Genomic DNA, 25,605 nt, shown 5'->3' with positions numbered 1-25,605 from the left:
TTAATACATTAACTAATGTTACCTAATAAAATCTTATTGTAAAGTGTTACCGCTTTTTTATTAAACTTACCAATTTAATAAAATTTTTATTACACTTTTTTTTATCAAACTTTATTTTTATTAAACTTTATTCAAGTGTCGCTAAAAAAGGAAAGCATTAAGCTAGAATTAAACAGTTGTTTTCATTTGTCATACTGCATGTTCAGATATTCATTAAACAAAATATTCTGGGGGCCATGACATTTTTGTGAAAATGATCCAAAAAGCTGGCGGTGGCTGGCCATTTTTTTTTTAATCGCTGGTGGGGAAAGAGTTAATTTAGTTCATTTTTCTATACAGCAGTTCTGGAGAAAACAGTGATATCATCGTCCTGGGCTGCGCTTCCTAAAAGCATCGTAAACCTAAGATGATCGTAGAGACCACTGGTGGCAATTGTTCTACAGTCAACTTAAGCTTACGATGCCATTGGGAAACTCAGCCCAGCTCAGTTCAGTTCTCATACAATGATGATAATGCAGACAAATCAATAATATTGTTGAATATTTAGTGTCCACAACTAAGCCAGAGGTGATAGTGGCAAGAACCCAAACTCCATCAGGTGACTGAAAAACCTTGGGAGAAACCAGGCTCTGCCGGGGGCCAGTTCTCCTCTGGCCAATGAAGGAACAGTGCATGATTATGATTCAGAAAGCATTATAGGTCAGAAGTCAGATTGGGGTCAGAACATTCCAGACCAGTCAACTGATCAAACCACATTATTTTACAGAAGTAAATGAGACGTGTAGATGAGTATTTCACGTGTTTTGCATTTGGAGATGTAAATACACAGTCTGGATTAGTTTCGAGACTCTATAGTCAAACCAAACAGGACAAACAAATATGAAACGCCACGCTGGTGACCCCTGCTGGTCAAAATGGTGTAAATACAAAAACACATTTTACAAACCAATTGTAAATGTTTTATTGATAGTGTATAATCAATTAAAGGCAATTACCAAATCCTCTAATAGCATTATATGAAGTGTCTGTATGTTGATGTAGGGCTTTTTTTGTTTGTTTTAGAGAGCTTCATAAATCAGACCAATATGAGATGTTTATCACTTTGTATTATACAAATGTGTCATTAAAGGGATAGTTCACCCAAAAATGAAAATTATCATGATTATCATGATTTACTCTCCCTCTAGGTGTTTCTTCTTTCAGACTAACACAATCAGAGTTATATTAAAATCTGTCCTGGCTCCTCCAAGCTTTATAATGGCAGTGAATGGAAGCCCAAAATTTGAAGGCCAAAAAGTGCATCCATCCATTATAAAAGTACTCCACACGGCTCTGGGCGGTTAATGAAGGCTTTCTGCAGTGATTCGATGGGTTTGTGTAAGAAAAATATCCATATTTAACACGTTATAAAGTAAAATAACTAGCTTCTGCCAGAACACCTTCCGTATTCAACTTACGGAAAAAGTGTAACGCCTCTCGCAGTGCAAACGCTCACGCTACGTCCGACGGCATCTTCGCGCCAGTTGCGTTTTTTCTGTAAATTGAACATGGAAGGCAATCTGGCGGAAGATAGATATTTTACCGTGTGGAGCATTTTTATAATGGATGGATGCACTTTTTTTGGCCTTTCCCTGTCATTATAAAGCAAGAGCCAGGACATTTTTAAATATAACTCAGATTTTTGTATTTGTCTGAAAGAAGAATGTACACAAAGGATGACTTTTGATGTGAGGAGCAAGACGTAGACCTGTGGGACGCTTAAGGTAAAGACTACTTTGACATTATCTGTCTATTGTCCTCCAGTTTCATTTCACTATTTTTTGGTGATTGTATTGTAGAAAATTGTCACAGTGTGATGGAAATGATCACCTGCACTTGAATTTAATGCCTGGTCAGATCGGTCTGAAGAGCTGCAGAGAGTTTACCAGAACAGGTAAAGTAGGCTATATTTGACTTATTTTAAATGTCATCTGTTTGTCTGAACAATGGAAAAGTCTCAATAGGCCAAACTCTTCACAAAAGCCTAACACAACCTCAGTAAGAGTGTGTGCCTTGCAGTCTTGAGCAGAATATCTTTTTTTTTTTATGCTTTGCATCAGCCAATGACAAAGTTCCTTAAACTTGAGCCTGCATACCCATTCATTTTAATCAATAAAAATGAAAGATTGCTGCTTTCAGAACCCTTTTTAATACTTTGATGCACTCGTTTTATAGTTCATTTGAGGCAGTTTCTATGACGTTAAATGTTGAGAGCGCATTATTTTTTAACGCGACTATTGCATCCATTTAACAAATCTTGGATTCCTTTCACTGCCATCACTTCCCGTAGGTGAGGTCAAAATAGCGGCCGGGTCATAGATATGTATACGTAGATGCCTCATTCGAGCAATCCACGCAGGCACTAATGAGGTATCTATGTATATATCTATGACCCGGACGGAATTTTGACCTCACTCACGGGAAGTGATGGCAGTCTGGAGAGCCTAAGACATTCGTCTGATATGAGGTGATATAATTGCATAAATACTGTTGGGTTTCTCTCAGAAACCGATCGTTTCGTGTCTTAAGACATCAATGTGTCGTCACGAGCCGCAGAGTTTAATTTGAAGTTGTCTGTCCATGTTTTTTTTTTTCTAATAGAATTAGACCCCATTGGCAAGCATTATATGAGTGACACAGCAACGGTTGGAGTTAAAAATCTTCATTTGTGTTCTACTGAAGGAACAAAGACACCTACACCTTGGATGCCTTGGGGGTAAGCAGAAAAACATCAAATTGTCGTTTTTGGGTGAACTATCCCTTTAAATGTCTTATATCATTGGAATCCTTGGCTCAAGTTCAAGTTCAGATATTTAAGATTTTTCTGAAATACCTACTTTTGCCAACTAGTTTTTTACCCAATTGGAACCAAACCAGTGCAGAAAGAATCTCTGTAGTCTGTCAATAATTATTGCAAAAAAGTCGATTCATGTCCTCGATGGGACCCCAAAATGTTTAAAGTGGGCATGGCCACTTTTACTAAAACTCTTGAACAGAATTAAATAATTTAATCAAAATCGGTATGGGCTCAGTCTGTGGTCGCATAAAAAAGGATGTGGCAACTGGCCACTTCGTGGCACTAAATGCCTATAGCTACTCAATAGCCAGTCCAAATTTCTTGAAAACTAGCACACAGTGTCTTGGTTCAAGGTGCTGTGATTGGCTATAAAAGACATTCACGCATCTTGAAAAATACACCCGGCATCAGAAGTTTGCGCATTTATCAGACAAGCTCAAAGGAGGCCGATCACAATGAAACTCACTGGGCCCATTTGACTCACGGCCCAAGAGGCCTGTGAGAAACTTGGAGAAATTGGCCACCGGGGGATGCCTTTGCATTTTTCAGCGAAGTGAAATACTTGATTTTTCACACATGCACATGATATTCATAACATGTGGTAAAACTCCTCATTCTGAACAGCTTTGTTTCTAGGACCACCGCTGTCAATCGAATCATATGTAAAATATCAGAGATTATTTCAAAAATCTACCTTGCGAACAACTCCTATAGATTTTTTTACTCAACCATGATAAAACCACATGCGACACATGATCCTAAAGAATACAGACTTTTATAGAGATATGGCCACAGGTGGCGCTTTAGCTGTTATAAAGGTTAAAACGCACATTTTTCTCAATGTGTTAAACTCTGCTCTGGTGGCGTATTTAATATAAATGTGCATTACATGGAAAACAGTTTTAAATAATTTTGTTTACTTCATTAATTAGCTCATTCGTAAAAATTGCTTTATAAATATGCTTTTGAATAGTTTAATATTCTTATGGAAAGAATTTGCCAATTGGTCATTGATGCACTTCAGTTTGTTTTTGATCGCCTTTAATTTCTTATAGAAGACGGTTCATTAGTGTCTGCCAGTAAAAGAGACAGTCAAATCAAATAAATAAATGTATTTTTATTTATATTTAGGGAAATATTTAGAGTATTTTCATATCTTTTTGTTCATTTCAATGGTGATCAGGCGTTATGCCTGTTATGACCTGTAGATGGCAACAGTGTATAATACACAAGAAAGTGAAAGTGAAAGTGACGTGATATTGTGTCCCATACTGAGAATTTGTGGTGAAGGTGAAAACCGGTACCTAAAGAAGTAAAGGGTTCTCTAAGCAATAATGAAAAGCTAAAAGCACATGATAGAGTTGATGGTTTAACCCTTAATTGTCCCTTGGGGTCCAGCTGACCCCAATGGACTTTTCCTCCATTTTTAAAAATTGTTCCCTTCATCTCAGGGCCATGAGACTCTGTGATTTTTCCTAAATAATCTATCTAAACATGCACAACAAATTTGGGCTTGATTTGGTTGTTCTAAAGGTGTGTAGACAAAATAAAAAAAAATAAAAAAAACTTTTTTTGTCAAAATTTTTTTACTAAATCCAGTATAAATCTGAAATTTTCTACATTTATATCAAGGTCTGGTCCTAGAGCATAAACACAAAGTAGAACGAACTTTCTATCTCATACACACACACACAAACTCACATGTGTGTGACTGCAACAGAGAGTATTTTTTATTGAAATTGGCAAATAAAACCAACAAAACTTGCATAAATCTGAAAGATTTTCATACATAAATGAAGGACTAATACTAGAGCACAAATGCAATATGGAACAAGCATGTTCACTCACTCACACACACACACACACACACACACACACACACACACACACACACACACACACACACACACACACACACACACACACACACACACACACACACACACACACACACACACACACACACACACACACACACAAACACACACATGTGTGTGACTGCAACAGTGAGCATTTTTATAAAAACTGGCAAATAAAATCAACAAAACTGGCATAAATCTGAAATAATTCCATACATAAATGAAGGACAAATACTACAGCACAAATGCAAAATGGAACAATCATTAGAAAGAGAGGGAAAAGGGCAAATAAAAGAAAGATGAAAGGCAGCTTAACTTTTGCAATAACTTCCCTATGGACCTCTAGTGGATAATGTGGTCATTGCACTCTTTCTCTTTAACTATAATTCCTAAAGTTTTTCCACAAACCTACAGATGGTGGTATTCTATCCCTAACACATAGAGCAATGTCCAAAAACTATTTATATGTATTTAAGATCATCATTCAAGTGATTTTTTCATAAAAAAATATGCTGCACTAATAATGCATATGAGACCCTTCATTGCTTCAACGCTGGTTGCACGACCGAGTCCCGAGATGGGCATGGCAGAGCGGTCAGTACCGGGTCTTAGTTACTCCTTGCTGTCGCCAAACCTTCAGTCCGTGGTCATACCCCTCGTTTCTCCATGCCGGAGTGTCCCTAGAACAGGTGTCGAGGCATGCTGTGGTCTTCACGGCTGGGGGGGCCACGTACAACGGGCACGCAGTTTCGGGTCTGTGAACGGGGCCCCAACTGCATTGGCATATCAATTGCCTAGAGTTACTGGCGGTACGCCTTGCCCTGGCCCGGTTCAAGAAACCGCTTTGGGGCAAGCACGTACTGGTCCGTTCAGACAGCGCTGCGGCCACTGCGTACATCAACCATCAGGGTGGTCTACGCTCCCGTTGCATGCTCCGGCTCGCCCGCCATCTCCTCCTGTGGAGTCAGAAGTTTGTGAGGTTTGTGCCATTCACATCCAAGGTGCGCTGAACCAGACAGCCGACGAGCTCTCTCGCCAGTCGACACCTCCGGGCGAATGGCGACTCCACCCCCGGAGCGTCCAGCTAATATGGGAACACTTCGGAGTTGCACAGGTAGACCTGTTCGCTTCTCCGGACTCGACCCATTGCCAGTGGTACTACTCCCTGACCGGAGGTACCTTAGGCATAGATGGACTGGCGCAGAGCTGGCCCCGGGACCTACGCAAGTATGCGTTCCCCCCAGTGAGCCTTCTCGCACAGACTCTGTGCAAGGTCATGGAGGACGAGGAGCAGGTCTTGTTAGTTGTGCCCTACTGGCCCAACCGGACCTGGTTCCCAGAACTCACACTCCACGCGACAGCCCCTCCCTGGCCGATCCCCCTGAGGAAGGACCTGCTTTCTCAGGGGCAGGGCACTCTATGGCCCCCGCGTCCAGACCTCTGGAATCTCCATGTCTGGTCCCTGGACGGGACGCGGAGGTTCTAGGTGGCCTACCACAAGCAGTGGTAGACACCATCGCTTCAGCTAGAGCCCCCTCTACGAGGCGCCTCTACTCTCTGAAGTGGAACCTGTTCGTCGAGTGGTGCTCTTCCCGCCCGAAAGTGTTTGATTAACATTGTGCTTTCCTTCCTGCAGGATGGGTTGGATCGAAGGCTGTCTCCCTCCACCCTCAAAGTATACGTCGCAGCAATAGCGGCGTATCACAATGCAGTAGATGGTAAATCCTTAGGTAAGCACGACTTAATCGTCAGGTTCCTCAGAGGTGCCAGGAGACTAAATCCTCCTCGTTCTACCTCGATACCCTCTTGGGACTTAGCCCTGGTGCTCAGAGCACTTCAGGGCCCCCCATTTGAACCTTTGCAGTCTGTTGAGCTAAAAATCCTGTCCATGAAGACAGTTCTCCTGATTGCATTGGCTTCAAGAGGGTAGGGGACCTGCATGCACTCTCGGTCGACGAATCGTGCCTAGAATTCGGGCCGGCCAACTCTCACGTTGTCCTGAGACCCCGGCCTGGATATGTGCCCAAGGTTCCTACCACTACCTTCCGGGACCAGGTAGTGAACCTGCAAGCGCTGCCTTCGGAGGAGGCAGACCCAGCCCTAGCTTTATGTCCCGTCCGCGCTCTTCGCGCTTACGTTGACCGGACTCAAAGCTTCAGATCCTCACAGCAGCTCTTCGTCTGTTATGGAGGTCAGCAGAAGGGAAAGGCTGTCTCCAAGCAGAGGTTGGCCCACTGGATAGTGGATGCCATTGTCTTGGCTTACCAGTCCCAAGACGTACCTTGCCCGTTCGGGGTGCGAGCACACTCAACAAGGAGTGTTGCTTCATCCTGGGCGCTGGTTCAAGGTGCCTCGCTGACAGACATTTGTAGAGCTGCGGGCTGGGCGACACCTAACACGTTCGCTAGATTCTATAGCCTCCGTGTAGAGCCGGTATCTTCCCGCATCCTCGCCCCCAGTGGCCAGTAGCGCTAAGTGCCCGTTCTAAGTGTCGGCTTGCAACGCCACTCCCGCCCTCTGGGCCGGATACGTCCGTCTATCTTCTCCAGTTGTGTTCCCCGGAAACGGCTAACCCTGTCGAGCTCCTCCGTCACCCCTGCAGTGCCAGACGTTGCGGCCGTCTGGCGCCAGGCCTGCACCCGTATGCTTGTGGAACGTGTGTGTAGGCTGGGTTCCATATGTTGCGGTCCCCTCACGGCTACCCCATATGTGTATTCTCCACGGTATCTGCTACCCTGCTCGGTTAGCCCCGTGTCTTTCCCTCGACAGAGCCCGCTCTGTCATCTCTGGGATGTGTTCTTCCCCCCCTGGGATCAGGTTGGGTCCACTCCAGAGATTTTCCATAGTTGCACTACCCTAGGTTAGGTTAGTCCTGATGCGTATTTCCACCTCTCCTTCCATTGAAGGATGTGGCTCCGCAGCGTGCCATCTCCCGAGACGGGCACGCTTTCCCAGCGTTATCCTATAGTCACGCTGAGTGGGTCTTGCAGGAACAGCAGTGACTGTCCTTCCCTGCCGGGAGCCCTGACTCCCACTCCAACTTAGGAGTGGTCCAGCGAGCTCAGGCAGGGCGCTGGAAGGGCCAGCATCCCTGGCGTTTTGGTAGGGATCCCAATTCGTCGGTCAGTTCCGACGTACGTCGAACATGACCGACTGAAAGGGAACGTCTCGGTTACGTATGTAACCCTCGTTCCCTGAAGGAGGGAACGGAGACGTACGTCCCGTCGCCAGGTGCTGTGCTTCAGCTGAAGGCCCGAGCCACTCTTCTCGGCTCCTCAGTTGAAAACAATATGCGGTACTTCCACTTCCGTATTTATACCCGCAATGCGGGGCGGCGCGTGGAATGCGTGCACCGCATGCCAATGTCCATTGGCTCGTTTTAAATACACTCGAAGTAGATTGGTCTCTGAAACAGATCCCAATTCGTCGGTCAGTTCCGACGTACGTCTCCGTTCCCTCCTTCAGGGAACGAGGGTTACATACGTAACCGAGACGTTTTTCAGCATGAGATCTAGCAATATTGAGGTAATCATTCTAAAAACACATTACGCAAAAAAAATTTTTTAAACTACTCTAACATTCAAACACACAGAGACATCAAGAATCAGAATATGAATCTCAACAATGGTGACAATCCACTTTTTTTCAAACTTTTTTTTTTTAATCCATCAAAAAAATGGATTCATTTTTGTTTTATCCATTCAGCCGATCCCTGCCGAGTCTGGCCGTTAGCATCTTGCTCAAAAATGATGAAAGAGTTTCAATATTTTTCCTATTTAAAACATGACTCTTCTGTAGTTACATTGTGTACTAAAATCGTCGGAAAATAAAAAGTTGCGTAATTACTAGGGCAGTCAATCAATTAAAATATTTAATCGCGATTAATCGCATGATTGTCATGAGTTAACTCGCGATTAAACGCAGCTTAATCACACATTTTTATCAGTTCTAAATGTAACTTAAATGAATACGTTTCAAGTTTTTAATACTCTCATCAACATTGGTATAGACAAATATGCATGCTTTATGCAAATGTATGTTTATTATTATTAACCATACTCAACAGAGCATGAAGACTAGACATGTATCAAAGGTCATAGATGTTTTTCAAAGAACTTGTTCATGTCTTTTAAGCCTAAGCTTAAAAATTCAGAATAAGCAGTGATTTTTCTCATTTCAAAAATAGAAATAAAGGGCGTTTCTACACTGGCAGTTTAGTTCAGAACGGGGCACAGTTTGTATGAAAAATTGGTAATGTGAAAGTTCAATTTGTCTGTTTGAAATTTTATTCAAAAAAAAGATTTTCCTTGTTCCTTGTACCTTGACCATTGAGTTAGTGAGTCAAGATTTGATCGAGAGACTTTAATTAAACCAGCTGAACCTATACACTTCATTTCCCTGAGCAACCCACATGTTGACATATTATTGGTAACTAGTGGTGCGGAGTGTGTCTTTATCTGTACGGGAATGCACACAGTTTACTGCTTCTTTTCTACTTTTAACGTAGATTATAAAAATAAATATTTTCAGTCACACTTTAAATTAGGGTCAAATTATCACTATTAACTAACTGTTAACTACGACTTTTTGCTCAATAAACTCCTAAGTGATTAATAGTTAGTATAGTAGTTGTTACATAGGTGTAGGTATTTGGTTAGGGATGTAAAATATGCTCATGCAGAATTAAGGCATTAGTATGTGCTCTATATGTATCAATAAACAGCCAATATCTGAGTAATATGCATGCTAAGCAACTAAATAATGAAGAGAATTTATTTCAATATTAACATATAGAGAATTTTGGCTTGTTTTTGCAAGCCTATTTTATTCAATGATATTTTAAATGTTAAATTAAACAGAACTAAAGTAAGCAAACAAAATTTCTTGCTTATACTCTATTTCATCTCTGTGCAATATTTAATTACTACATGCTCTGAAGAAAAATCTTCATTTATATTTTTCTTTTGCTAAATCACAATCTTCAAAAAAAACTAATCTTAGGCCACATCCACATGAAGCCAGAGCTTTCCCTACCCAATCTTTTTTTCCCCTCATCTCAAGAAATATCTGCGTACACACAAAACCACTGAAACCGACTCAAAACGATGTAGTATACATGCCAGGCTGTAATTCTGCCACAGAAATACATTAAAGATGGAGAAGAAGAGTTTTGGCTAGAAGGGGTACAGCAACGGTCGGAGGTGAGGCAAAATCTCACAATAAAATATCAATAAATAAATGTGCTACTTACCAGATTGTGTTTTATTAACTCCTACACCTAGCCCAACCCTACCCTTACAACAATGCAAATACAGTAATTATATGACGCAATATTGATGTGTTGTATCCCTTCTAGTCTTCACCCTGTGGGATGTGGTGTGATGACATCATGGTTTTTTACAAAATATACGGATTGGCTGTACACACGAAAACGCAAGGGTGTTGGTTTCAGATTTATCCACTCTGGGAAAAAAATAACGGTTTCAGGCTGCCAAAACGCTGGATCCGTGTGGATGAAACGCTGATACAATACAATTTTTTTACTTGTACAGCTTAGGATGACCATATTTTGATGAGGACACTCGGCCCAGCAATGAGATACTCAAATGATAAGTTTACTCAAAGATTCCTTATTAATTTCAATACATTGTATGAACATAGTATACATAGTATGCCCCCTCTGTATGGATAGAAAATTGTTATATTAGGGCCAGAACAGGACTTGAAAACAGGACATGTCCTGGAAAAACAGGACATTCGGTCACCCTATTACAGCTAAACACGTCTCCGTGTGGACGAGGCCTTAGAGTAGAGACAATGTATCAGGACTAAGATGGGGTTCACCAAACCGATTCTACAGGCTGTAAGGGTCTAGCCTGACATAAACAACAATAATAATAAAAAAGATATCCAATCAAAAGAACTCACACTAGGATGGGTTTAGGCTGGTCATCAGCTGCAAAATACTTTTATTTTGCCATTATCAGCTCAAAAAAAAAAAAAACATTAAACAAGAATCTTTTTTAGAGGTTATATTACAAACCAGACAAAAATACATTTTTACTATTACTGAACAAATTGACATTGAGATCATTTGACCATGTTTTATTCACCAAAACACAGACGCTTGGCCTAAGACAAAAAGATTTTATTATAACCATCACCAAAGATGGATGAATGCATTAAATGCAAGAAATCATAATTTGACAATTATATTATATAATATTTTATTATATTATATAAGCTTTTAATTAACCCTATATTTTCTTTTAACCTTGTTGTGGGACAATATATTCACTTTCACAAAGTGACATTTATTTTCTGTGATGCATATGAACATTTTTATGAAAATGTTTGGTAATCTCTGATCTAATCTCTTGTTCTTCAGTGATTGGCTGTTCACTGCAAACATCACACTTGTCTGAGTATTAAAAGCCTGAGGATCAAGACCTGAGTCAACTCTGAAACCTGAACTTACCTGAATAGCATTTGTTTGTGACAGGACTGAAGGCTCTTTCTGCAAACTACAGATTGTAAGTATCTCTTTTTTTCAGTGATTGTGTTTGAGTGATTTCTACACTTCGGTTCTTTTCAAGCAGCCAATTGGGAAAGAGGTTGTGTGTCTCAGTAAGCGTATTGAGTGAACTGAGGGGTAATCCCTTATCTGGGTATGTTTAAGAGTAAGTAAGTGAATAACCTGCTGCTCCAGAGAAGGTTATGTTTCAGATCAAATGCACTATCCAAACTTAAAGGGCTGTAATTCAAGAATGCTTTGGAATATAGACCAAAGTTTGGTCTTGTTTTAAAGAAGACACTCGGCAGACTATTGCATTGCTGAAGTGAGAGCAATTCAAAATATAAAAGTATGAAAAAGTTATGGAAGTTTACATTTACTGTAATTAAAAATTACAGTACTAAATATTTTTTATTTTATATAAAAAAATACATTTAAAAAAAATGTTATTTATCTAAAATTACTATAAAATCAAAGCCCTATGTCTAACCAAGATGTGTTCCAAATTTGAAATTGATATCACAAAATGTACGATTTTGTTTAGGCACTCTACCAAAAATAGCCACCGGGTGTCATCCAAATTCCATTGATTGTTTTTTTGATGCATTTTCCTGTAAATTTCTATCCAAATGTCACTTCCATCACAAAATAGTCACCAAATATGGAACCTTAAGACTCAGACCTTTCCGATGATATGTGTTTTGTCAAGATTAGAAACGATTTTCATTATATAGTAGTTAAAATAAATGTTGTAATATGAAACTTGACACTCGCCCACTAGGGGAGGAGCCCGCTAGAATAATTTAAAGTACCATGGTAACACAACATCCAATTTCAAAACGTTTTCCTCAGGATGGATTTTGAGTTAGAAAGCTTTCGAATGATACCTAATTTATGATAAATACAAAAATAAATGATACGAAAAAAGGCGGTCAAAAAAGAGTGACAGGTTAGGTTAACAGTTAACAGTGACAGTTAAGGTTAATATAGTATATAACTAAATTTGTTATATAGTTACAGTTATATAATATACAATATTATATATGAATTCTAAAGCACTGTTATAACAAGGTAATGTTTAAATGTTAATTCAATTCAAATATATTTATTACTTATTTTATTGTCATCTCACACATGGATCTGCATTCAGTTAATTAGCATCAAACAAACAATATAGCCTAATCCTTATTCTCAGTGAATAAAGAATACTTTTGGATGAAAAGGATGAACAAATTATTGCACAACCACCAAATAGGTGGCGATGTGCATAATTATTATGTAAATCACAATTAAACAAAAGAAGAAGAAGGAAGTAGAACGTTCTTAGCGTCGCGTGATTTATTTTCCCAAACCAGTTCAACGGAAATCACGCCCTGCAACTAATTTCACTTGGCTGAGGTTAGAGTGATGGGTAGGTTTAGGGATCAAGGTTGGTTGTAGGCAGTCATTATTGTGATTGACATGGCCAACTAAATCCTTAGAATTGTCTCCAGAGCGGGATTTCCGCTGAACTGGTTTGGGGAGGAAATCACACTTTCTGCGCTGTGTCAGAGATGTTAGCTTGTCTCTAATAAGATCGGTCACAAACATGATCCCTGCACGATCTAATGTGTAGTGTCTTATTCACTGTGTGCAACACATTTCTTCTCTTCATGTTTCATCCATTTTCTCCTCTGCTAAAGAAACTCCTAAGCCTCTTAAAAGTCCTCGTCTGTACCTTAAGACCTCTTTTAAGGGTTAACCCTCTGGGGGTCTTCATTTATAGGTCACACTCAGGGTCTTCGGGTCAAAAATGACCCGGAGGGCGGGATTAAGATAAAAAAAGATTTGAGTAAAATCAATGAAATATATTTTTGTTCAATAATATTTTTTCTTTTCTTTTTTGGTTTTAAGATCATTTTATGATTAATAATTAATATGTATACAATAATTATGACCCATTTTTTCCCATTGAATATAAAAAAAAAATATATATATATATATCTTTTTTTTTAATGAGATCGGTGCCATCCGGTGGACACATTGAGCATTTTTATCACACAATAGCACATTTTTACCACTATAGTGGATCTTAAAAATTAAAAAAATCGTAGCTTCATCAGAATGGTCCGAAACTTGGTGACTTTATTGGCACTTGGTATATGAACACCCAAAAAACAGGATTGGGGACAGGATTTGAAAAGTCTAAGTGGTCGTAAAAAAAAAGAGTCACATTTAGGACCTTCGGGTCAAAAATGACCCCCATAGCAAATTAATGGGAAATTAGTTTTTTTGTTCATACAATCTACAAATCAGCCAGGATGCAGAAAAGAAGGACTCAACAGTGAAGGGGTGAATCTCTAAAACATCAAGAGTGCAAAACAGACAAAAAACTCTCACACACACACACTTATACACACAAAAACACACGCACACACAAATTAACGCGTGCCATTCCAAAAGCTAATTGTGTTTTTGTGTGTGTGTGAGTTTTTTTTTGTCTGTTTTGCACTCTTGATGTTTTAGAGATTCACCCCTTCACTGTTGAGTCCTTTTTTTATGCATCCTTAGATTGAATGCAGCAGGTCAGAGTACCTGTCATATGACGAAAGAGAGACATAAAGTGCAGAGAACTAAACACACACAAATGCATAATACACCTCAATTGTAAATAAGCAGACGTCCTCAGATGTAACAGTAGTCAATGGGGCCGAGATCTGCTTGGTTACGAACATTCTTCAAAATATCTTCCTTTGTGTTTAGCAGAAAAAAGACATTTATAAAGGTTTGAAACAATTTAAGTGAGTAAACGATGACGGAATTTACATTTTTGAGTGAACTACCACTTTTAAGTCTATGTTGAAGCCAGTTAGTTTTATTCCAGCACTTAAGTGTGAGAATGAGGAGATGTCGTCACGACACAGCGCCCCGCCCCCAAATATCACGGCATCCTCCCCTTTCCGCCATTTTGTGGGTATGCCCGCCAGGTAATGGATTCGGACAGAAACTGGAGAAGAGATATTCTGATGATTATTATGTACATAGTTTTTCAAACTCAACTGAACATGAAGTTTTAATCCATCCAAGCCAATCTGAGAAAGCAGCGGCTGGTAAACGTAGGCCATTATTTCACCACAGGGTGTCAGTCATGGTCTAAACTAATGATCGCGATGCTGAAGTGTGAGACACTTGATGAATACGAACCTTTATTTATTTTTATTAAACATGTTGATCACTATTCTGTCATTTTTCATTGTCAGTCATTTTACTGTATGTTATAAACATGTTTATGCCCAAAACGCTTAATTAATATTCAAGGTAGGCCTTGACTGTCATTTTCCTCAACTGTGTGCATTACTGTTTAAAGAGCACCTATCATGGAATTTTGGAATTTACCTTTCATGTAGTGTGTAACATAGATCTAAGTGAACAAAAACATCCTGCATAGTTTGAAATATGACAGTGCACCGTATATATAGTTATTTTCTTTCAAAGGTAAGAGTCGACTCTGAGTCATTTTTAAGAATCGTTAGAAGATCGAAGCTTTTTCTCTGACTAGATGACGTCAACTTGTCAAGTTATTTGAATACGATACGCCCACTTATTGCGCTCCAAGACGCCAGTGAAAACTAGAAAACATCATGGCGACGAGACGCTGTGTTCTGAAGTGCCACTCAAAAGCAAACTTTTTTCATCTGCCCAAGGATGAGCATTTGAAGACTAAGTGGCTTGAAGACAAACCATACATCGTCGCGATTGAGTGTTTATTAGTCGTCAAATGTATGTTTCGCGATCTCAGGAAGCTTTTATTATGGACTTCTATTATGGCACATGGTTCTTCTTCGTCTGTCTGTACATGGACTACATGTGCACAGAGCGCCCTCCGGCTGCCAGTATGAATTGAAAACAACACATAAGAGACTCAATCGCTCATGATTAGGCTATATCTGCGCATTTTGAGGAAGTATTGAAAAAAAAAAATCCTCTGTTTAGAAATTTGACACAGACATTATGAGAATCTATCAATATGTCTCCTCATCTGCACACTTTTGAACTAAAAGCCCTGAGGTATGTTGATTTGTCGCGAGTCTTCGTGAGGAGAATAGAGGAATTTTTTTTATGAATGAGATCAGCTGAGGCTCATATTACAATCAAACGGTACAGACGCGGTTTTCATATTCATAACTCCTGACACATATTAACAAATTACTGTGACTATAAAACTTTGATGGGCGTTCCGTTTCCGAAAATATCTGCACAGACTAAACCAATCACAACTGACTGGGTCATCGGACCAATCACCACAGATTAGCGTCACATAAAGGCGGGGTTTTGAAAAGTGAATCACTAAAGGAATCATTTGACAATCGCTGTCAAAACAGGTAAAAATAAATGCATATTATAAGAAAACTAAAGTCTTTTTTGTCATTGCATGCATGCAAAACTGTTTTTGGGGACTTATAAAACAATATTTGGAACATTTTAAATGCCATGATAGGTGCTCTTTAAGATTAATTCAATATTTAACATTGTTTCACGAGTTCGTTTACCCATATACTCTTTAGCTGATAAGGTTTTTAGCGTATTTGGCTTGCTGTCCGCGGTGGAGGGGCTCGAGGAAGCCGCTTCCACTCAAGCTTAGATTTCCCCCCAGGGACTACTAGTGCTAGGAAGAAGAGAAAGGCAAACATGAATGTAAGTAGGTGGAGTTGGGGAGGTGGAGGGATGCAAACGACTGATGCCTGAAGGAGGTAGGAGGCTGCTTATATGCTTAGCAGTTGATTGAAAGATTAGATGGGTTCACTCCTCCCGAATTTGAGTTTATGTACGTTGCTAATTGAAAGATTACATGGGTTCACTCCTCCCGAAATTATGTTTTGAACTTCACTTCACAAGTCTGTTTACCCATATACTCTTTAGCTGATAAGGTTATTAGCGTATTTGGCTTGCTGTCCGCGGTGGAGGGGCTCGAGGAAGCCGCTTCCACTCAAGCTTAGATTTACCCCCCAAAAAGTGCAAATTAGATTTAAGGCAGCAAGCTGGTAATATGTGAGTGGAGTTGATGGCAGTATTTGCTCTGGAGTTTCAGTTTGATTACGGAAGGCCCCCCAAAAGAGTAAAAATTGAATGACGAGAGGTGACGAGAAGCTGAGAATGTGTATTGATGTAATAGTGTAGGAAGCAAGTCTAGTTTGGTGTATCTCGCTGCTGCATTTATCAACCTGGGTCATGGGCGAGCACTGCTGCGGCAGTGACGCTCCTAGTTGCTCCTGCGGGAGCAGCGTTTGGACTGGAGGAAGAAGCATGGTGGAGATGGAGTATGTCCTGCCTTAGCATTCATGACATGGGACCCCCCGGGTTGGAATAACAGGGGGCCCCTAATGTCACGAGTGAGGAAGGAGGTCCTAATCCCTGGAGAAGCGGGCCAAAACTGCTCCCGAGCGATAACCACTCCCTCTGCCACAGAAAGAGAGAGCCTACGATGAGAAATTTGACGCAGTGCTTCCCTCCCTCTGAGGCGAGGGCCTGCACCACACGAGAACACGCCGGCCCGCAACTACCGAAGGACGAATATCGGGTTCCTCCAGTCCGCTGTTCGGATGGGAGAGCCCTCACTGCAATCCGAACGGGAGAGCCCTCAAGATAGAGAACCTGAAGGCTCACACTGCGATTCGGAAAGGGAGAGCCCCCACTGCACCCGAACAATAAAGACTCACACTACAATTCGAACGGGAGAGCCCTCACTGCGATTCGGATTGGGAGCCCACGGTAAAAATAGGACATGAAGCTCCTGTGTAAGCGAACGGGAGGGCCCACACTGCGATTCGAACGGGAGAGACTGCGTTGCATCTTGGTTGGGGGGGCCCACACTGCGATTCAAACGGGAGAGCCCAACGCCATGCGTAGGTAGCAAGCCCAATTGAACGGGAGGGCCCTCACTGCAACCAGATGTATGAATACCCTGCGGGGCTTGGTAAGCAGCGAGTTTTATGAGGATGTGAGAGTTTGGTGGGCTTGTCTGATGTGGAAGAGATTCGATCTTACGTAGGATTCGAAAGCTTGGGAGGTCCAACAACCTAGCATTTTAATCTGGGTTTCCGATAGGCCTTTCTGTGCAGCTGTGGTAGCTGCTCCTATACGGAACGAGTGGGAGGAAAAGTGTTTAATAGGAATTCCTGATCTGGCGAGGACGGTTTTTAGTTTTCTCTGGAACCAATGTCTGGATGCCGGGTGGTTATTCTCGTCGTGAAATAAAGGTTCGAGCGGAGAATTGATTTGTGAATGCCTCTGAGATAGGAATGTGGCAAGGGACTGATAGGGCTGAATGGGTGTTGGTAGTTTGAAAATGAAGACTGGATGGCCACGTTTCAATTGGTCGGTTTTACTCTGTTTGATGTTGAATCGAATTGTGTCATGGTTTAAAATATGAAGATCTAAGACGGTTGGATGAATAGCTGGATTGAAAGTGGAATTGATTGTAAATTCTGAAACTCGAAGAAAGCCAAAAAAAGCTAAAATGAACATGGCATCCAGGGTTCTGGTTATGTTCGGAGGGAAAATTCCGGAGCGGATGGTAGTCAGGCATTTGCCTAGGAGGTCGGTGGTAAGAGGTTGCCTGGTATCGGGTTTGGTGGGGTGAGTTTTTTGTAGGCCTTTAATAAGAAGAGATGTCTGGGGATTTGAGATGGCAGGGCACTCATGGCCATAGATGATTTTGAACAAGAAATGTATGCCGCTGAGGTAGACTTTAATGGATTCTGGCTGAATGGATTTGGAACTGTTCATGTGGGAAATGTTCGAGCCCCACAAATGGGCTGCTACGATTATGGGATACAGCTCAAACAGTGCGATCGATTGGTCGGAATGGGGGGAAAGAGTTAGCTCTGGTGGCCAGGTTGAGGCAAACCAATGCCCTTCGTAGTAACCTCCAAAGCCTATGGATGGGGCAGCGTCTGTGAAAAGATTGAGGTCACTGGCTTGGGACAAAAAATTGTCATAGAAGAAAGTGAGCCCGTTCCATTGCTTTAGGAATGTAGTCCAGAGTTTGAGATCTGAACGACAAGGGGGATTTAGTATGACTAGGTCATCGAGACCTTGGGCTGCGGTAGCGAGAGTCAAAAGATGTGAAATGAAAGGTCTGCCTTGCGGAATTATCCGCATGGCGTAGTTTAAATGCCCTAGAAGAGAAAGCAAGTCGCGTTTGCTGCAATGGGGGGCTTCTAGCAAGTTTAGAGAAATGGCGATTATTCGGTCTATCTTCTCCTTGGGAAGAGAAGCTTGGAATTTAACGGAATCGAGATTGATTCCCAGGAATTCCAAAGATGTAGAAGGGCCCAAGGTTTTCTCTGGGGAGAGGGGGACTCCTAACTGTGAGAAGACTTTTTGGACAATGGTTAGGTGTTCTGCTGGGGGAAACTGGCTGGGGGAGATTATGAGAAAAACATCGAGAAGATGAATGAGGAAGGGAATGGCGTAGTTGTTTTGTAGGATCCAGCAGAGAGCTTCAGATAGGGTATCGAATATTTTCGGGCTGCTTTTACAGCCGAAAGTCAAACGGACCGCGAAGTAAAATTGTTCGCGCCAACGAATGCCGAATAGATGCCAGAAATCAGGGTGGATGGGCATGACCTTGAAAGCTGAAGTAATATCGACCTTTGCGAGCCAGGCTGCGTTGCCGGTGTGTTTGATGAGATTGATAGCTTGGTCTATGTCATGATATTGCAGTGAGAATTCTTCTAGTGGGATTAAGCTGTTGATACTTGGTTGATTTTTTCCATGTGGGGAAGAAAGGTCAATTATGATACGTTTTTTGCCTGAGAATTTCCTGGTGGCTATCCCTATAGGATTAATGCGGAAAAGTTCGAAGGGGGGGCAATTGAACGGACCAATCATGAAGCCGGAAGGCACTTTTTTGATGAGGGCCTCTACTGTGTCTGGTTCAGCTGAGGCTGACTGGAGATTGTTGCAGATTAAGCTAGCATTTGGTAGGCTTTGCAAACCTGGATCGAAACCTTCTTTCAAGCCTGAAATGAGGTAGTGTGTAAAGTTTTTGTCCGGATGGTTTTTTAATTCGTTTGCAAGGGAAGAAATGATGATAGGGGAAGAGAGATACTTTTTGAGATTTTTATTTTGATTTGCTGATGAACGACGTACAGGACATGCAGAATGAGCATGAGCTCCACCACAAAAATTGCAAATGTGGAGAAAACGACAACGTTGTCTAACACAGCCGAAGTTATTGAAGTTATTACAAACTTGTTTCCCTGAGTTGAAACTGATGGTGTTTTCGTTCCTGGAACGGGGAACGTATGATGTAGACTTGGGTGCTTGCGGTTCCGGAAGAGTTGGGGGATCTGTTGTTATTTGAGGACAAGACGAAGTTGAATGAGAACTTTACCTGCAAATGGCACAGGAAATGCTTCGAACGCCTAGGAAAACTTTATTGTAAAGTTCCAGGTCGAGAGCCCCCCAATATGGGCATTGGTTCCAATGGGTGATACGAGCAGCACATTTAGCCGAAAAAAGCTTGTGGTAAGTGTAGAAATGGCTACCACCGAAAGAGAGGCTGAGCTCGGCTATGATGGAGAGATAGTCGTTGAGCTCTTTGCGTCTTGTGGGAAAGACAGCACTTATGACGTCTGTTAGTCTACTGAAAGCTATGCAGAATTCTGAAAAAGTGAGTACTCGCTTGGTAGTTGGCGTGGAATCTTTTAAGTGTATGGTTAGGGGACCACATTCGAATGAACGATGGGATTCATTGATAGGGACTGATGTAAGGAGAGAAGGAAGATCTATATCTGCACCTGCGAGAATTTGAGAACGGAGTTGTGAAGACACTGGTGGAGGTTCCTGGGCTACTGCATGGGGAGGAGGTGGTTGAAGTTCTGCTGATGCGAGGGTATGGGAAGGCCAGCGAGCTGGGGCTGTAGACGTAGAGGGCTGAGCTTGAGGTATCCTTGCAAGTGATTCTTGACTGGTATGGGTTGCTGCTGGAAAAGAGTGGGAAATAGAAGGAAAAGAAAGAAGTGGGTATGACTGCGGAGGCATCCTCACGCTGTTCTCACCACCTGAAGAGAAAGGAAAGGGTAGGGGGGGCGGAATATTCAGCGGAGGCAACCTCACGCTGGAAACCGCCCCTTTGTGAGAATTAAGATGGAAATTAGCAGCAGAAGGAAGAGACATTAAATGAGACGGGATTTCTGTCTCAAACCTGGAAGCTCTTAAGCCTGGATAGGAAACCTGAGGGTTGCTGTTTGGAGCACGTTCCCCTGCGGAACTATGTTCGGCAGCCGCTGTTGCTGGCCGGAACGTGACTGGAGCGGACGCGGAAGTATGAGCGTTCGCTATGGCGACCGACGCGGGAGTATGAGCGGTCGCTATGGGGATAGCGCGCTGCGTTTGGTAGAGATTTCCCCGCTGCGGCGGGGAAAAACGAATGGCTGAGGTGCGTTGAGTTTTGCTCTTGGGGTTTTTTGGATGAAGTTTAGGAGGACTGGGAGTGTTATTTGAACTCGCCAGTAGCTCGAAAAGTTGGATCTTTGTTGATCTGCGTGGAAAGTGGACACCTGCATTAGCGAGTGCTTGACGGAGACTGTTTACTGTCCATTTCGAAATAGAGGGAATTGACGGAACCTCTATACGAGTAGGTATAGATGAAGACTGGGGAGGCAGAGAAGGAGAAGGAGATATAACAGAAGCTGTGACTCTTGATGGAGGAGGAGAGAGCGGTCTTCTTGTACGTGGTTTGTACGAGCGCTTGAGATGACGTCCTGGTCGCTCAAGCTGTGGATTGCTATCCGGGGTGGAAATACCTGGTTGAGTACGAGGAGGAGGGCTAGGCGTCTCTTGGACGCTGAGAAGTTCGTCATCTGACGCGAATAGCTGTAATTCCAGAAGATTGGACATGTTCTGTCGAAGGAAACGTCCGGATGATGCAAACGACTGATGCCTGAAGGAGGTAGGAGGCTGCTTATATGCTTAGCAGTTGATTGAAAGATTAGATGGGTTCACTCCTCCCGAATTTGCGTTTGTGTACGTTGCTAATTGAAAGATTACATAGGTTCACTCCTCCCGAAATTATGTTTTGAACTTCACTAACATTACATTCATTTAAGGCACATACCGAGCATTCATTCTACTTAAGAAGGCTGGAATTAAAGCACCAGCGCACACAAACGATCATTTTAATTTTTAATCAAATTCATTTAAAAATGTAAACTCAACAGGTATAAAATATGATCAGTAAGAGAAAAACACTGCTAATGAGGACGAGCACTGGACTGCTGCAGGATAGTGGGGAGATATATTATTTATTATTCAAAATGCACAGGAAATATATTTATAGAAACGTCTCAGTGCAAGGTGGTAAGAGTTCGGAGTTCTGCCGCGGCAGCTCGTAGGTCAACGTTTTTGATATCAGTCAGCTTCTCTAAATACCTCAGCTTGGCGCTGGTAGTAAGTTTCTCCCAGTAAGAGACCTCTTCTTCTCCATTTCTTCTAAGTTTTCTCGTAATTTACCCGCTTTAACGCCGCAATGATAATTCCTCGGTCCGTCTTTCCTGCTCTGATCTCTGTATCACTCTTACAATCTTGCCCCTAGCAACCGATAGCGTGGGATCCCAAAAGGGTGGACGGGCTCAGACTCCGCCCAATTTGTCATGTGACAGCAAGCGACCATGACGTATCTCCTCATTCTCAAATTGAGATTTTGATTATTCATTTGCTTTTACAGCCTTGGGAGAAGAGAAGAAAGAAAACTCTTGGAGCATATTGCCTTACTCAGAAAGGAAGGTATATTAGCTCTTTATTTAATTTCACTTAAAATTGTATCTTTACTAATCACCCAAACTGCTTTATTAAGTCTAATGTCAGTAAAGGTGATGTATGTATTTTTGCATGTATGTGCATATACATACATTTTGATGTATGTTTGTAAAAACCACATTATAGCATGTGTTGTTCACCAGGTCATGGATATTCATCAGTCTGCTGTGATTCTGCTGCTGGTCTTGTGTGTGTCATTCTCCACCAGGGCCGGCCCGTGGCATAGGCGGAATAGGCAAATGCTAGGAGCGCCACTCATCCATAGGGGCGTCAAAATGTATTACTGATACTATTTTTTTCATATTCATTTGAAATATTACCAAATAAAGCGCAAAAAACGAAGTCCCCCGCCTGTTCCCGGTCCGCCTCATCGATCACCCCCCGCCGAGCTACTTGAAGTGCATCAGAAATATAACGCGTGATCAGTTTAACGTTGGGGTGATTTGTTGTGTTGCGTCGCCTCTCGCCGCATCCAGCGCAGACAGGATTGCTTTCATATTTTAGGGTGCTTGGCCGCTCGCTCCAGGTATAGACACGGTGAAAGTTGCCTTATTATTTATGATGGATGGCCGAATTGTAGGATAGTGTCAAAAAAGACAGATCGAAAACCCCCTGATGCAGGGAAGATAAGGGATAGCCTACACTGCTCTTCTTATTTAGTATTTTTGTCTTGTTTCTAGTCTATATTTAAAAATTCTTAAATCAAGATGCATTTCCTAGATAAGTAAAATTATATTTTTTCTTAAGTGAGGTTATACTTAAAACAAGCTAAATTATCTGCCAATGGGGTGAGAAAAATAATCTAGTTTCTGATTGAAATACTGTTTCTGTCCCAAACAGAAATAAGATAATTTTTCTCACCCCATTTGGCAGATCATTTAGCTTGTTTTAAGCAAAAACTCACTTATATCTTATATCTTATATCTTATGTCATTTTACAAGTAAATGCATCTTGATTTAAGAATTTTTAGATGTTTGGACTGGAAACAAGAAAAAAAAACTAAATAAGAAGAGCATTTTTTGCAGTGTAAAGACGAAGTTAAAGTGATGTAGGCTAATGAATGAACAGTTTATTTAAATGCATAGTAGTAAAATACTAATGTTCGCTGATTAATTCCAGTTTTTCCTTAAACTGTATGCAAGCAGCCATTCTGGGTTTTCCAGTGGCCACAGCCAGTGTGATTTTGTCAACAAACAAAAAAAATCATATCTGTTTTTGTAATATCACTTTTTTAATAGCCTAATGTTTTTACTCTACAGTTGTGCAGTTTTAAGGGGACATATGGCAATTTTAAAATGTATTTGCCGAAATTAATAATGATATTTTGATACAGGTTTATTTAAAATAGCAAAATTGTATGTAAATTTCACATTAAATATCTAAATTTCTCAGTTCAATTCATGGTGAAAACATGAATGTGCATAGTTTCGTGGAAGATTGCTGCCATCTACTGGAAAACAAACACTTTTGCTAGTTCTCAATGAATAGTTTGTGCATGAATGTCAGATGCACTCTTGCTATTTGTGTTTAGGCTGTAATGTGGCGTAGGTGCTATTTTTGTATAGTTTAACTATCATCAGCCTTTCAAAAAAAAAAAAATAATAATAATATCATGAACATTATGACGGGGTAGAAAGGACTGGACATCATATAAAACAACAATAACAAAATAAATAAAAAAAATCAATGCATTACAAAAATAAATCCGTAGCAGTGTTTCCACAACTTAGACTGATAACATGCTAAACCTTGATACAAGGGGCACCAAGTAAAATCTTGCCTAGGGCAGCAAATTGGTCAGGGCCGGCCCTGTTCTCCACTCATGCTCAACCAGCACAGATAACGCCCCGTTATCAAAAATTCATCAATCAGCATCACGGCCCTGCTATGAATGAGCAGAAGTGTACCAGTGAAATCGGAAGCAGACGCATTACTGGTGATGAAAATGTCTGCAAATCTATCAACTCCTTCATACAAGCAAGCTTAAGTGATATTAGAGCGGTTTGTGGCAAAGGAGGAACTCCACAGGGCGGTAACCTGTTTAAGAGCAACCAGCCTTTTCCTGTGATCACGTGCAAATTACAAAGTGGGGTGAGAGCCCCAAAATGTGAATACAGAGGGGCCAAGTCCACTCGTCATGTAGTGTTGGGGTGTGCAGACGGCTGGCCTGTACATTATGATGAAGGCATAGTGCATGTAGGCTAAATGCAGGCTGAATAGAGCCTCACAGAGCTTTACAATTTTTCAAATAATTTGTTCACTCCATATTTTCTGTCTTTCTTTGTTTTTCAAGTGCAAAAAGCGAATTTAAAAAAATCTGAATCAATCACGAAGCCAACAATAAAATAGATGAATAAATACTTGACCTCAGTCAGAGGTTAACGCGCAGTGGTTTTTAAGCAGTTCTTCACATGTGCTGTGAACATGAACGCCACAGATTTACACATGCACTTTAAAACGTAGCATTGCTTGTTGTGTTTTAAAAAGCATACAATCTCTAAATATATTTGAGCAAAAGAGTTCCTTTTGAAGAACAGCACAAGTTCAGTTAAAAGAAAATATATGAGCGAGAATATCTTCACTGTCTCTTATCATTGACCTTAAATGAGCATAAAATAACTTTGTGGTTTATTCTGCACTTCTTCATGCATGTCTCTGTGTGTTATCGTGTGCAAGATTCAAAGAACTTTTAATCATTCTCTTAAACACTTTTTGAGCATTAAAAACGTTTTAATGGGAGTAATGAGCAGAAACAGACGAGGGAAGAAAGACACAGATGTTTTTTTTTTCCACCTGTCTGTAATCCTCAATAAAACGTCTCTACTACTCTTACATTTGTCTGCTTGATTGTCTTGCATCTCAACAACACCAATTTGAAGAAAAATATCAATGAACTTAACTTTTTTGTCTTTATACTTCATAACAGTTCATAGCTATAATATTTTACATATAAATGTAGATTAGTACACATTGGCTCACCCTCAAACGGTACATCACACCCACTGTGGAAATAACATTTGAAATGTGCTCTATATTTCACCATGTTCTACATCTAGCACTCTACATTTATTATATCTTTGTGTGTTGAATCATTAGACCATTAAGACATTTCCCACACTCTTCAATTGACTGTGAATGGTGCGAACGCTTTCCTGTAGCTCAAACAGCAGAGCATGGCGCTAGCAACGCCAATGTGTAAATGTAAATGCAGAATAGACGATTCACATGCTAGTGACACTTTAGTTTGATCATATGAGCTACTTGATCCGACAACACTGATTTACAGTAAAACAATCAGATCAACAGTGTGCATCACGACAGGATATTTTAGATCATTTAAAAATGTAGATAAAGGAAAGCCAGAAACTGGACTTTGAAATATCAATGTTGTTCTTTTTCAGTATTTGCAACTCTACTTGTATAACTAGTAACAAATAAGGGTAATGAAATTACTATTATCCAGTTAAAGTGGCCACGGTCAAGCTTGAGAGATTACTGAGGGTCTGATCCATGTCAGGATAACAGAGTTTACTCATTTAGCCCAGCTTACAGAGAATAAATATGTACTTGTTTTGTAATTGATTTATTTGCT

The 25,605-nt window shown here is 41.0% G+C and overlaps 1 protein-coding gene across 4 annotated transcripts in view; it reads left to right on the top strand.

The window, feature by feature from the left end:
* LOC307120270 (uncharacterized protein) overlaps positions 1-25,605 on the top strand; it is a 911,732-nt gene that overhangs the window by 866,698 nt on the left and 19,429 nt on the right. The window contains exons 2-5 of one of the 4 annotated variants that reach the window (XR_013815764.1): positions 2,641-2,755; positions 11,084-11,228; positions 21,921-21,979; positions 22,156-24,844. The gene's annotated coding sequence lies outside the window, so the exon portion shown is untranslated. Of the gene's footprint in view, positions 1-2,640; positions 2,756-11,083; positions 11,229-21,920; positions 21,980-22,155; positions 24,845-25,605 lie in introns of those variants that run through there. The other 3 variants (XR_013815763.1, XM_079807214.1, XM_079807215.1) reach the window with 3 other exon arrangements.

This window comes from Gobio gobio, assembly GCF_949357685.1.
Source record: "Gobio gobio genome assembly, chromosome: 24".
Taxonomy (NCBI): Eukaryota; Metazoa; Chordata; class Actinopteri; order Cypriniformes; family Gobionidae; genus Gobio; species Gobio gobio.
Note: the sequence above shows the minus strand (reverse complement) of the source record. Positions and strands in the feature narration are given on the sequence as shown.